The sequence below is a fragment of the Anolis sagrei genome, chromosome 2, assembly GCF_037176765.1.
Source record: "Anolis sagrei isolate rAnoSag1 chromosome 2, rAnoSag1.mat, whole genome shotgun sequence".
In the NCBI taxonomy this organism is placed as follows: domain Eukaryota; kingdom Metazoa; phylum Chordata; class Lepidosauria; order Squamata; family Dactyloidae; genus Anolis; species Anolis sagrei.
Window position 1 is genome coordinate 233,679,891 of NC_090022.1, and position 10,915 is coordinate 233,690,805.

The 10,915-nt window shown below is 40.4% G+C and overlaps 1 non-coding gene across 1 annotated transcript; it reads left to right on the forward strand.

Moving 5' to 3' along the window:
* The first annotated feature begins 5,473 nt into the window (after nucleotides 1-5,473).
* On the forward strand, nucleotides 5,474-5,668 carry LOC132769525 (U2 spliceosomal RNA). Its single transcript, XR_009630864.2, has one exon. It is a non-coding gene; the product is annotated as a U2 spliceosomal RNA (small nuclear RNA).
* The last annotated feature ends 5,247 nt before the right edge of the window (nucleotides 5,669-10,915 follow it).

Below are 10,915 nucleotides of genomic sequence, written 5' to 3' on the forward strand. Positions count from 1 at the left end.
AGTTCCATGCATTTTATGAGTTTCTTTTGTAAATATGAGTGACCCATTAAGGTGAGTCTGACACTCAGAGTGCCCGTGTCCATTGTGTTTCCTGCCGAGTATTGTCTAAAGTGATGGGATTAGCAATCCAGTCCTGGGAAAGGGGGAAATATCATTGTGGAAGATGGGACATGACCTTCTCAGTATTGGGAAATGCCATGCCAGGTGCTGAGTGTCTTTGTTATAAACAAGTAGCTGTACAAAGGACAGGTGGCCCAAATCCTGAATTCCTCGTGTCCTTTGCACAGCTAGATTTAGGGGGCCAGGAGAGATGGACTGGCCCTGGAGATTATGGGTAATTGAGTCCTTCATATGTAGATGATAACCAGGAAAACAACTGAAGGGAATTCCTGGGTCATGAGGTGCTGACAAAAGGTCACCCAAAGTTCTTGAATGATGGCAGACTTCTCCAAAGTTTAATATAAAACATAAAACATTAAAAACACATACAAAAGGGGATACACAGATACTGGGGGCTCCCAATGAGGTAACCAGGAACATCTGCAGTGGTGGGGGCTGGCAAAGGAGTTCAGTGTGGTGAAAGGGCAGTTGTGGGGAAGAGGGAGAAAATAAGCTCCGCTCTGAGGACTGTGGAGGGCTGTGGGGGCAGTGAGGACCATATGGCCCAGTGGCCACCAGGGTCAACTGCGGGAGGTGAAAGTGGGAGAAAGGGGAGACTCAAGCACCAAGGAAGATATATGGAGACAGAAATGGAAGATAGCACACTTTGCTGTATGTTTATTAGGGGTTAGAAAGTAATATAACGAATCAAATGGGAGAAGATCGTTTGAAGTATCCCGGGCCCTGGTAGCCGCTGCTGGGCTCCTCCAAACCTCTAGACATTCCCAAATGGGGATTTGCCAAATAAAAGGGACCTCACCACTTGTCCCCGTTGTGGCCCTTGTGAGGCAATTTAATATAATTTGACCAGGGGGAGGATACAAACTCAACAAGAAGCACTTATTTTCCTTCTTGCTGCTCTCCCTCCCCTCATCCCAGTACTACTTAAGCTATTCCATCTTCTAAATCTTCTTCCCATCTTTCTCTTTCCTCTCCTTATACCTCTACGGTCTTTTTTGTTTGGGGTTTGGTTTTCTCCCTTTCTCACTTTGACATATATTCAGTGTTCACCAGCCTCCCCATGTTCCTCTCTCTCAAATGCAGTGTCTCTTCTTTCCTCTCTCACCTGGACAGATTCTCAGGAAGAGACAAAGACAAGGGATAGGGTGATTTCATGACTCTTCCTACTGGCCAGAGATGAGTTCATTGTTTCAGGGGAAAGGATGGTTATTCATGACTGTGTCTTTTGCCTGGAGGAATTATGAGATTAGTGCCCCCACCCCACCCCCCAGCAGTGTGTATGCTTGTGCAACTGAAAATGGAACCAAAGGAAACCTCTGGGGAAAAGGTCAGACTTGGTCTATGTGACCCTTCCTGACACTTTCTTTGGCTGCTGGTTTTTCTGGTCTTTGGAGTCCTGGAGTTTCAACAACACATTCATCTCTTCAGCCCATTACTACTTCAGCTATTCTATCTTCTACCTCTTCTTCCCATCCCTGCCAATCTCCAGGGATTGCTCTCTTATTCAGAATTTCCATATTTTATTTCTGAAATCCCTAGAGTAGGTGATCTTCAGGACAACCAAGTTTAAAATCACATACAATAGATCAACAGTTGAGCAACCACAGAAGGGCTTAAGAACTGGTAGCTACATTCCCTTTGTCCAGCCCCTGCCAACATCACAAAGCAGTGTTGTGTATTTACAGTACTGTAATCAAATCTGGAGGTTACAATGTGGACAATAGTTACAGCCTGTACCACCTGACCAATAAAAGATAGAGAGAAGCTGCAAACATTGCCCTTCATGGCAGGAATTGGATTCTCTTTTAAAGTCAAAGGTTGCTATTCCCATAGGAGCTGAGTATGAGACTTCCATTGATGGTGCTCCCACCACTAGAAACCAGTGGAAAGCATTTAAATGGGATATTCTCAGTCCAGGATGCAAGCAACTTTGGAACTACTTCATCTTTCAATGGATCTGAGTATCATGCCTCTTAGCTATATCAGCCAAAAGCTAGTACTATTCTTTCTGAAAATGCTGTTGACTTCCTCATATATACAGCTAAAAATATTTGAGGATTGCTCTGTTAAATTCACACCATGCCTATATATTAGTGATTGATTTTTTCTGGCTGTCTTATCTTACATTAGGGGCAGAACAATGCCTTACAACAATCCAAGAGAAGTTGCTGCTGGAAACAGCGGCTCTATATCAGTTCCCTTCAAGTGGAAAGCAGTGAAATGCAGCTGGACTGGGAAATGTAAAGTATTAATGATGTCAGACTGCAGTGTAAATTGAACTAAACATTTTGAAGGGGAATTTGAAACCGCTATTTACATACAACTTTAATAACAAAAGCACAGGACAACTCTCTTTTAGCTTCATCAAACCTGGGTCCTTTTTGCCTAAAATTACATAATACAAAATATGCTAATGGAGTGTGCATTCCTGATATTAGTTATTGTCCTATTGATTTATTGGTACTTATGCACAACTCATTAGGTGCAGGCCTGCAGCATTAATGACTAGTATCTGATAAATTGCAATCATTAGTACCTGATAAATAACTATGGTTGTGAAAACTTTCTTGCATGGGTATCTGTATGAAGACCTATGGATAAGAATTTTCACTGGGTTAATAAATCCTGATTCTCACAAATGCCCATGAATGCATGCCTGCTTCATTTGTTCTCTTCCTGGGAAGTGATGAGACCCTGAAGCCAACAACAGGCTTGTCTACACAAGGACGATTGATTCAATTACACCAGGCAATTTAACACATCACACAAATTACTTTACTATTACCATGTGAAGACCAGAGGGATAATGTAAACAGCATACATCTCCAGATTATGATCATTCTGGCTGCAAATCTAATACTATATACTATGTATTTTTATTGTAAATCTTAGCTAAGTATCTGAAATAAACTCCTAATGATCTGTTCCTTCGAAAACAAAACATTACCCTTTTACAGACTGCATTGCATATATTTTAAAAACACTCTATATTCTACCATCTGAATACTATATGATCTTCTTATCTGCAGGGAATATAAACTTTGTATTGATACATGAAACCAGGAACAATAGTGAACCCTATTGAAATGAAGAGCTATTAGTCCAAGACTACCATATAGACATACTTGAAGACCTACAAACTACCTAGAGAGGACATATTTTGCCAGGTACAGATAAGTGAAACTGCTGATACAGGTCTCATGGATACAGGAGTTGTGGTGTACATCTCCCCCCCCCCCCCCTCCCGCTCCCAACAAGAAAATTCAGTTAGACCCATGTCATTGTGACCAATAGTTTATTTATGTATCGTGTCAGGAGCAGGCCAAACAGTTGTACTGCATTTTTTAACAAACAAACAAACAAAACACAACACAAAGTTTGCAAGCTGGTAGTTGATTAAATGTACTTTGACCAGTAGCTGGCCACTTGGAGTACCTCTGGTGTTACTATAAAAAGGTCCTCCATTGTGCATGTAGTAGGGCTCAGGTTGTATTGCAGCAGGTGGTCTGTAGTTTGCTCTTCTCCACACTCGCATGTCATGGATTCCACTATGTACCCCCATTTCTTAAGGTTGGCTCTGCATCTCGTGGTGCCAGAGCGCAGTATGTTCAGCGCCTTCCAAGTCGCCCAGTTTTCTGTGTGCCCAGGAGGGAGTCTCTCATTTGGTATCAGCCATTGATTGAGGTTCTAGGTTTGAGCCTGCCACTTTTGGACTCTCACTTGCTGAGGTGTTCCAGTGAGTGTTGCTTCGCGTCGACCAGAAGCGACCAATAATTGAACAAATAATATAAATAAATAAGTGAGTTTTCATCAGAAACCCAAAATGTCAAGCCTTGACTTCTAAACGTAGAGAAAGTAGTGTTCCTTCCTCAGATGTCCCACTTTGTGGTACAAAAGGCATTTTATTTTATCTCAATTGTATGAAGGTGATTGGCATGGTTAATCAGTGACAAGGGTGAAACTCATTTTCACCAAGGGCCACATCAGCCTTATAGTTGCCTTCAAAGGACCATTTGTAACTGTAACTACATTGCTCTGACATTGAAACCGTCATGGGCCACATAATATAACATGGAGGGCTGAATCTAGCCGTGGGCCTTGCATTTGACATGTGTGCTACAGAGGATTCTAGCATTTAAAAAAATAAAATAGAAATAAAACCCACCTTTCTATGAAAGCACACCCCACACAGCTTATTAGACTGCAAATCACAATGGACAAAATGGACAATCTGTGCATGACCAGAACTGTCCATCAAAGAGAATCAGGTAATAGCCATTTAATCTGAAGTGCAAATCATTGCTAAATTACCCTCCTAGTAACCTTTCCCAACCTAGCCCATGCTGAGGAATGCTTGGAACTGCCTTTTGGCTACACCTGGTGTAGCCCACAATTTTTTATCACTCTCTTAGTACAAATTTTCTGTTTTTATTCAAAGCAGTAGATGCTACTTCAGTTTCAGCTAAACAAACCATTTTGAAGTGCCATAAGCCCAACATTTTTGTGACTTCCATGAAAGACTGAATGGAATACTTGTTCTGAAATAGCTCCTCTACACTTGAGTAAGTTAAACACTGAGAAGCAACCAATTAAATAAAAGTTTACTGGGACTTCTTGTTGTAGTAAACTGGTTTAATATAATGGTTTGCCAAGCTTTTACTTTCATTTTCACTTACCATATCTATATTTACATAAAGCTTTTTATTTAAAAGAAATCCAATTTGGAAAGTCTTTAGCACCCTCTAATGGCGAAACTGTTATACAAGACCATAACACACCAAACATTCAAGCTATGACCAAGGCACCATTAACTCTTAATTAGCATCCAAATGTAGAAATTAATGAATATTCTGTTCTATATAGAGGCAGGAGTTACACATGGCATGTGATATTAGGAAACACCTCAATGGGGGATTCTAGATTTTAAAAGTAAGACTGGGCTTTGGAATTAACTGAAGTCCAAACAACACCAAAGTCCTTCAGACCAGTTTGGATGGTTCATGAGGTAAAGTGGTTTCTTTCCTTCAAAGCGCACAGAGCTGAAATTTGATCTAGCTGAAGCTTTGTGGGAGCTTCAGTATCAGAAAGGCAGACAGTCTGGTGCCAATAATGATGTCTTTTCTGTGGAAAGCACCCAGAACAAGGGAGAAAAGAGAAGAAGGGTATGGAGTTACATGATCGACAGGGGAAAAATCAGCTATGAATTTATTTGTTGGTGGATGCATTTTTCCAGTGAATAGAAATTTGACCGTGCTTCCTCCTTCCTAATGCCATGGCTCACTATTTTAAAAGGCTTTAAACTGGATATGAAGCATCATAATGTGCTAACCTCTACAACCCATCTTTCTGATACCCTTCTTCTTGGCCTTTTGGCTAAGATCAAGTGTAGTATCTGATACATTACTGATTTCCTACCTGGTGACCTCTATGAATTGTGCTATTTTGATGTAAAAGTATTTTAAAAAACAGGAGCAGAAGGAAGAGAAAATCAATCATTTCCTCATCAACGTCATTTGTTTTTCTCCCACATAAACTGTTTTGCCTATATTTCTGAAATGTTGTAGGTTTCCTATTGAAAGCCACCTTTAGATTCTCCGTCATCTCCATTGCAATGATCCACAAGAAACATAGCAATAAGTTGTTTGTTTCAATACCCTCAAAATTGAAATATTACTCTTGCCAGAAATCTTCTAAATCTGATAATCTAAAATTTGGCTGACTTGACTCCTCTCTTAGGAATAACTTAAAATTTCTTCAAATTATGTCAAGAAATTTAAAAAGTTATTGGCAGTTTTATTCAAAAACAAAGCAAATTTTTGCAGCACATATCACAAAAAAAAAAAAATCCCTTTGCCCCCATTTCGGAAATCTAGGTGGTGTAACCCACTCTTTAAAAGCTATTGAACCTGCCATCATCTTCCTGTAGATATGAACACAAAGAAGTTACAGTTTTGTATTTCCATTGATAATCAATGGCAGACATGGGTGATGTCTACATGGCCAAAAATAGGCTCACCACTCAATACTGAAGGGAGTCCACATGATATGCTACTGGATTCAGAGCAGAACTGCTACATCCAGCCCTCAATGGAACACGGGACTTACTCCAGGTCTTCCTGGAAGCTCCAGAGTGATCCTGCATTTTTGGAGATGTAGACATTAGGAGTATGCAAATCTTTATTTTTAAATCATAAGTTGTATGTAATTTGTAAGTTTTGTATATATTAAGAAAGATGAGGGGCATCCACACAAAAAAGAATCAAAACTAACCCGGTACTTTTGCATTTGAATTCTGCAATGCTCAGAAGTCAGTTTCATCTTCAGTGCGAGCGAGGTGAAGCCAAAAAGGCTGCCATTCCTCTTTAAATTAAGAAGAAATAGGCTGCCTCTCACCATGAGGAAAGAAAAGTAGCAGGGCAGGAGGAACTGAGTGAGCTGGGAAAGAGACTGAAAGAGCACTGAATTCTGGAAAATGTAATTTGGGAAAGCGAGGAGCCCTATGGCAGAGAATTCAAAAGACTTTGCCCTAAACTACATTTTCCAGAATTCTGCTCATCATCAGAAAGCCCCAATGAGGATAGGGAAGATCTTTTTCCCCTCCATAGCAACAGCCGGCTAGCCACGCAGTTTACAATTCAACAAAAGAGGACTGACTGTTATTTCAATACTAGTAAGTAAATCTGTGCTAACCTGGGAAGAAATCCCTAAATTGAAATTCTATTGGTTAAAGATGTTCAATGTGATAGCTGCTGTGGCTTTTTAAAAAAATGTTTTATCAAAACTTTTTAAAAATCCCAAAAATCAGTAGATGTATGAATATTTCTGAAACTTGGGGGATTTATCCCCTGTTATCTTGTATCATTGTATAGAAAATTCAAGGAGATGGCTCACATAGTTTTTCTTTATAAAAATGTTATTAATCTGTGGATGAGTGAAACATTCTTAAACTTAGATGGGCTAATAGTTTTTTTTCTTGCCAGGAGTGACTTGAGAAACTGAAAGAAACTTCTGGTGTGAGAGAATTGGCCGTCTGCAAGGGGATGCCCAGATTTTTTACCATCCTGTGGGAGGCTTTTCTCATGTCCCCATGAGAAAAGCTTGAGCTGACAGATGGGAGCTCACCCTGCTCCCCAGATTTGAACTGTCAACCTTTCGGTCAGCAATCCTGTCAGCCCAAGGGTTTAACCAGTTGTGCACCGGGAGCTCCTGGCTAATAGAGGTAATCGTGTTCTATAATTGTAGCAAGTTTCATGCCAATAGCTCTAACAGTGAGGAAGCTAGGAGTCCCCAAAGTTTCCCCATTGGCACAATTACTTAGCAAAAAGTAATGATAAAGTATTTAACTCATTATGGTTATGATACAAACCCCATCCAATTTCATAAACACTTTAGAAATCATTTTCCCCACCCCCTAATTTCGTAATGACTATTAAAACATTTTTTAATTGATCTTACAGGCCTAGTAGACATCTGAATCAGGCTTATCACTGCCTACACCAGTGTTTCTCAAACTGTGCTCCTCCAGATGGTTTGGACTTCAACTCCCACAATTCCTAACAGCTGACAAACTGGCTGGTATTTCTGGGAGCTGAAGTCTAAAACACCTGGAAGAGCACAGTTTGAGAAACACTGGTCTACACCATTAAGAGATCCACTGCTACATTGAAGCTTGCTGGTGATATCACATTTTTGGGGATGTTTCACCAGGGTGCCCAGTCATGTTACCGGATAGGTGACATCATCACACTTCTAATCACATGCATTATTGTCAACAAGCCTCTGGCATGCTGATGATGTTACATGTGATGCAACACCAGCAAAGGCCCAGATGCATCCTTGTCCTGACTCCTAGGCTGCATTGGAGCAGCTCCAGAGCACTTTAAACTGGATTGATCAGGTAGGTGTAGACACATTCGTGGACATTTGAGGTTCCAGTGTGAACTCAGATTCAGGAGCCAAGTCCAAATGTATTAGCTCCAAATCATTCTCCTCAGAAGAAGACATCTTTCAGGAGCAGAAAATCGGAACCAAAACTGCATTAGGAGTTTGTGCCCCTATTTAGTCTGAAAAAAAGACCTTTAGACCTGAAAGAGATTTGATATCAGCAATACTTTTCTGGATCTCTGTGCTTCTTTGGGACAATGTCACTAACCTTTAGTTACCTTTTCCAATGACAAGCTTTTCTTCATGCACTCTGTTCTCCCTGCATTGAAACATCCCTGTGTGCATACAGTTGCAATAAATAGAGATGGCAAAACTGCAGAGCACAAGAACACATTCATATACCAAAAATTACCTGCCACAGGTGACATCTTTGTTCATTGACTGTCATCAAACAATCTAAACATGTGAATTGACAAAGACCAAAGCTGCTTGTTAAATCTTTAAATACAGAGTCATTGCTCCTTAACACACCAAGAAGGGAGTCCAGCAGTGTTATTACAAGACATTCCAATATATTCTAGCCCCAGCACCTCTCTATGTGAAATTATGTACAAGGCATATGCCCACACACCCAGGCAATTGATAAGATGCAGTCAGTGAATGTTTTCAGCTAGGTTTACAAAGGCTGAAGCAAACAGAATGCTCCCCAGTCTCAATTTCTCAACTACAGAGTAGTTTGCCAGCCATCTAAATTACCTCAGAGAGACTAGACACATTTTGGAAGATAATCGAAAAGAGAGACCGTGCACAGCCATCACCCTGTAATGAGAGATCAAGGCCATTTGCGATCAGTCGAATGTCTGTAAAAGACTTCTTGTTTCTGTTGTTAGAATTGTTCCAAAATTTAAGAAGAGACAAAGCACAATAATAAGTGCTAAACTGTCAGACAGCTTACTTGTTTTTTAATTTACTAAAAATCTTCACAAGGCATAGTCTCTCTATTTCTCAACACACACACATGACACTTCAACAGGACATTATCTTCTACTGGAATTAAAAAACCCATCAATCTACTTGTCTAACATTTAGCAGTGCAAGAGCCAGTGTGGTGTAATGGTTTTGGTGTAATGAGAATTGGAGTACGGCTTTGGAAACCAGGGTTTGATTCTCCACTTAACCATGAAAACCAATTGGGTGACCCTGGGTAAATCACACATTCTCCGATCCGGAAATCCCCATGATAGGTTCACCTTAGGGTTGCCATACATCAGAAACAACTTGAATGCACACAACAACAATATTCTGAGGAGGAAAAGATTATGGTCTGCCACAGGTGCTTCATTCTACCTAGTGGTATGGTTGGCAGTATTCAAAACAAGGCACTTTATATTTTATCCATATCCTCTTCACATATTTGCATGATAATGGGTAGACAGGAGAATGATATTAAATCCATCCTCTCCACAGCCCTGGATCCTTTCACACTGCATAATTATAATACTATATTTCACTTTAGCTACCAAGGCAGCATCCTATGGGGTTCTGTGTTTTGCAGTTAAGGGAAAAATTTAGAATCTCAGCTAGAGAGCTTCAATGCCTCACCAAATGACAAATCCCAAGATTCCATCGGATGCTGCTGTAGCAGTTGAAGTGGAATGTATTGCCGTAATTGCATAGCATGAAAAGACCCTTTATCTCTCTGTACTAAGTTACTCATAGCAGTTTTTCCTCAGCAGTACAGAACAAAAAGTGGTATCACAAGAGAGGCTCTGTTCTTATCAGATGTATTATTTCTGAGCATCAGATAATGTACTCTGCATTAAGTCTGCTGTGCAGATGCTCCCTGTGATTTCATGACCAGTCATGAGGGGAGCAGGAGTTCATCAACATCTGGAAGGTCTCTGATACACCAAACTTTGCCATATAGTTTTTAAGCAAACCTAAGAGTTTACAAATAAAAGTATTACCTAGATGGAAATAACAAGCAATAACCCAGCTAGACATGGACACTGTCTATTAGGGTTAGGGTTAGGGTTAGGGTTAGACCATGGGATTGTGGGACTTGCAGTCCAAAAATAACTTGTTCAAGATCTACCAGTGAGATACCAGTAAAGATCAATTACAAGGTCATGAAGACAAACTTGGTTTGGAAATGAGCTTTCGATGAGACAAACAAGAGCGTCTTCCTGCTTCCTTTTGCAAAACTGAAAATAAGAATCTGTTTGGCCCAACAAGCAAGAGGTTGAAGGCAGTGAGACCATGTATGGGTGCAGTTAATGTAAAGATTTATTTAAATGACAGTAGATAAAACTGGTGATTGGATTCGAAGATGAAGGCACCATGTAACAGGAATCAGAGGTAAACTGGGTTAAAGAACAACCCTTAAGGTAGCTATGAAAACCTACTGGGCAAATTACACTCTCTCCGCCTTAGAGGAAAACAATGAAAAACATCCCCCCAATGAATCTTAAAACCAAAGAAAACCTTGTGATAGGGTCATCCTAAGAAATGGTTGACTTGAAGGGACATGACACCAACAATCCAAAGGTAAAAACCAGTTTTTAAGGGTTTTCCCATTTTACCCCATGGGCCCCATCATGAATTATCTCAAACCTCTGCCCAGACATTAAATTTGCATGTAAGTCAGGCAGTTTCACTGATGAGTAAACAAAGGTGGTCATGTGAATAGCTGTATACCTCCCTATAGTATAGGAAAAATATAAACACCAGCCCAATCTCTAGTTGCGCTAGCACACTGCACCAACAAGTTCCTGACCTTCTTAGGGTGGTTCTACACAGATACTACAATGCAGTTGGAAGACAGCTCAAGGGCAAGCTGTCCACCAAACATACACCACCAGTGTGCACTGTACCATGCACCAAGACAAAAACAGTGCCTTAAAAACTCACC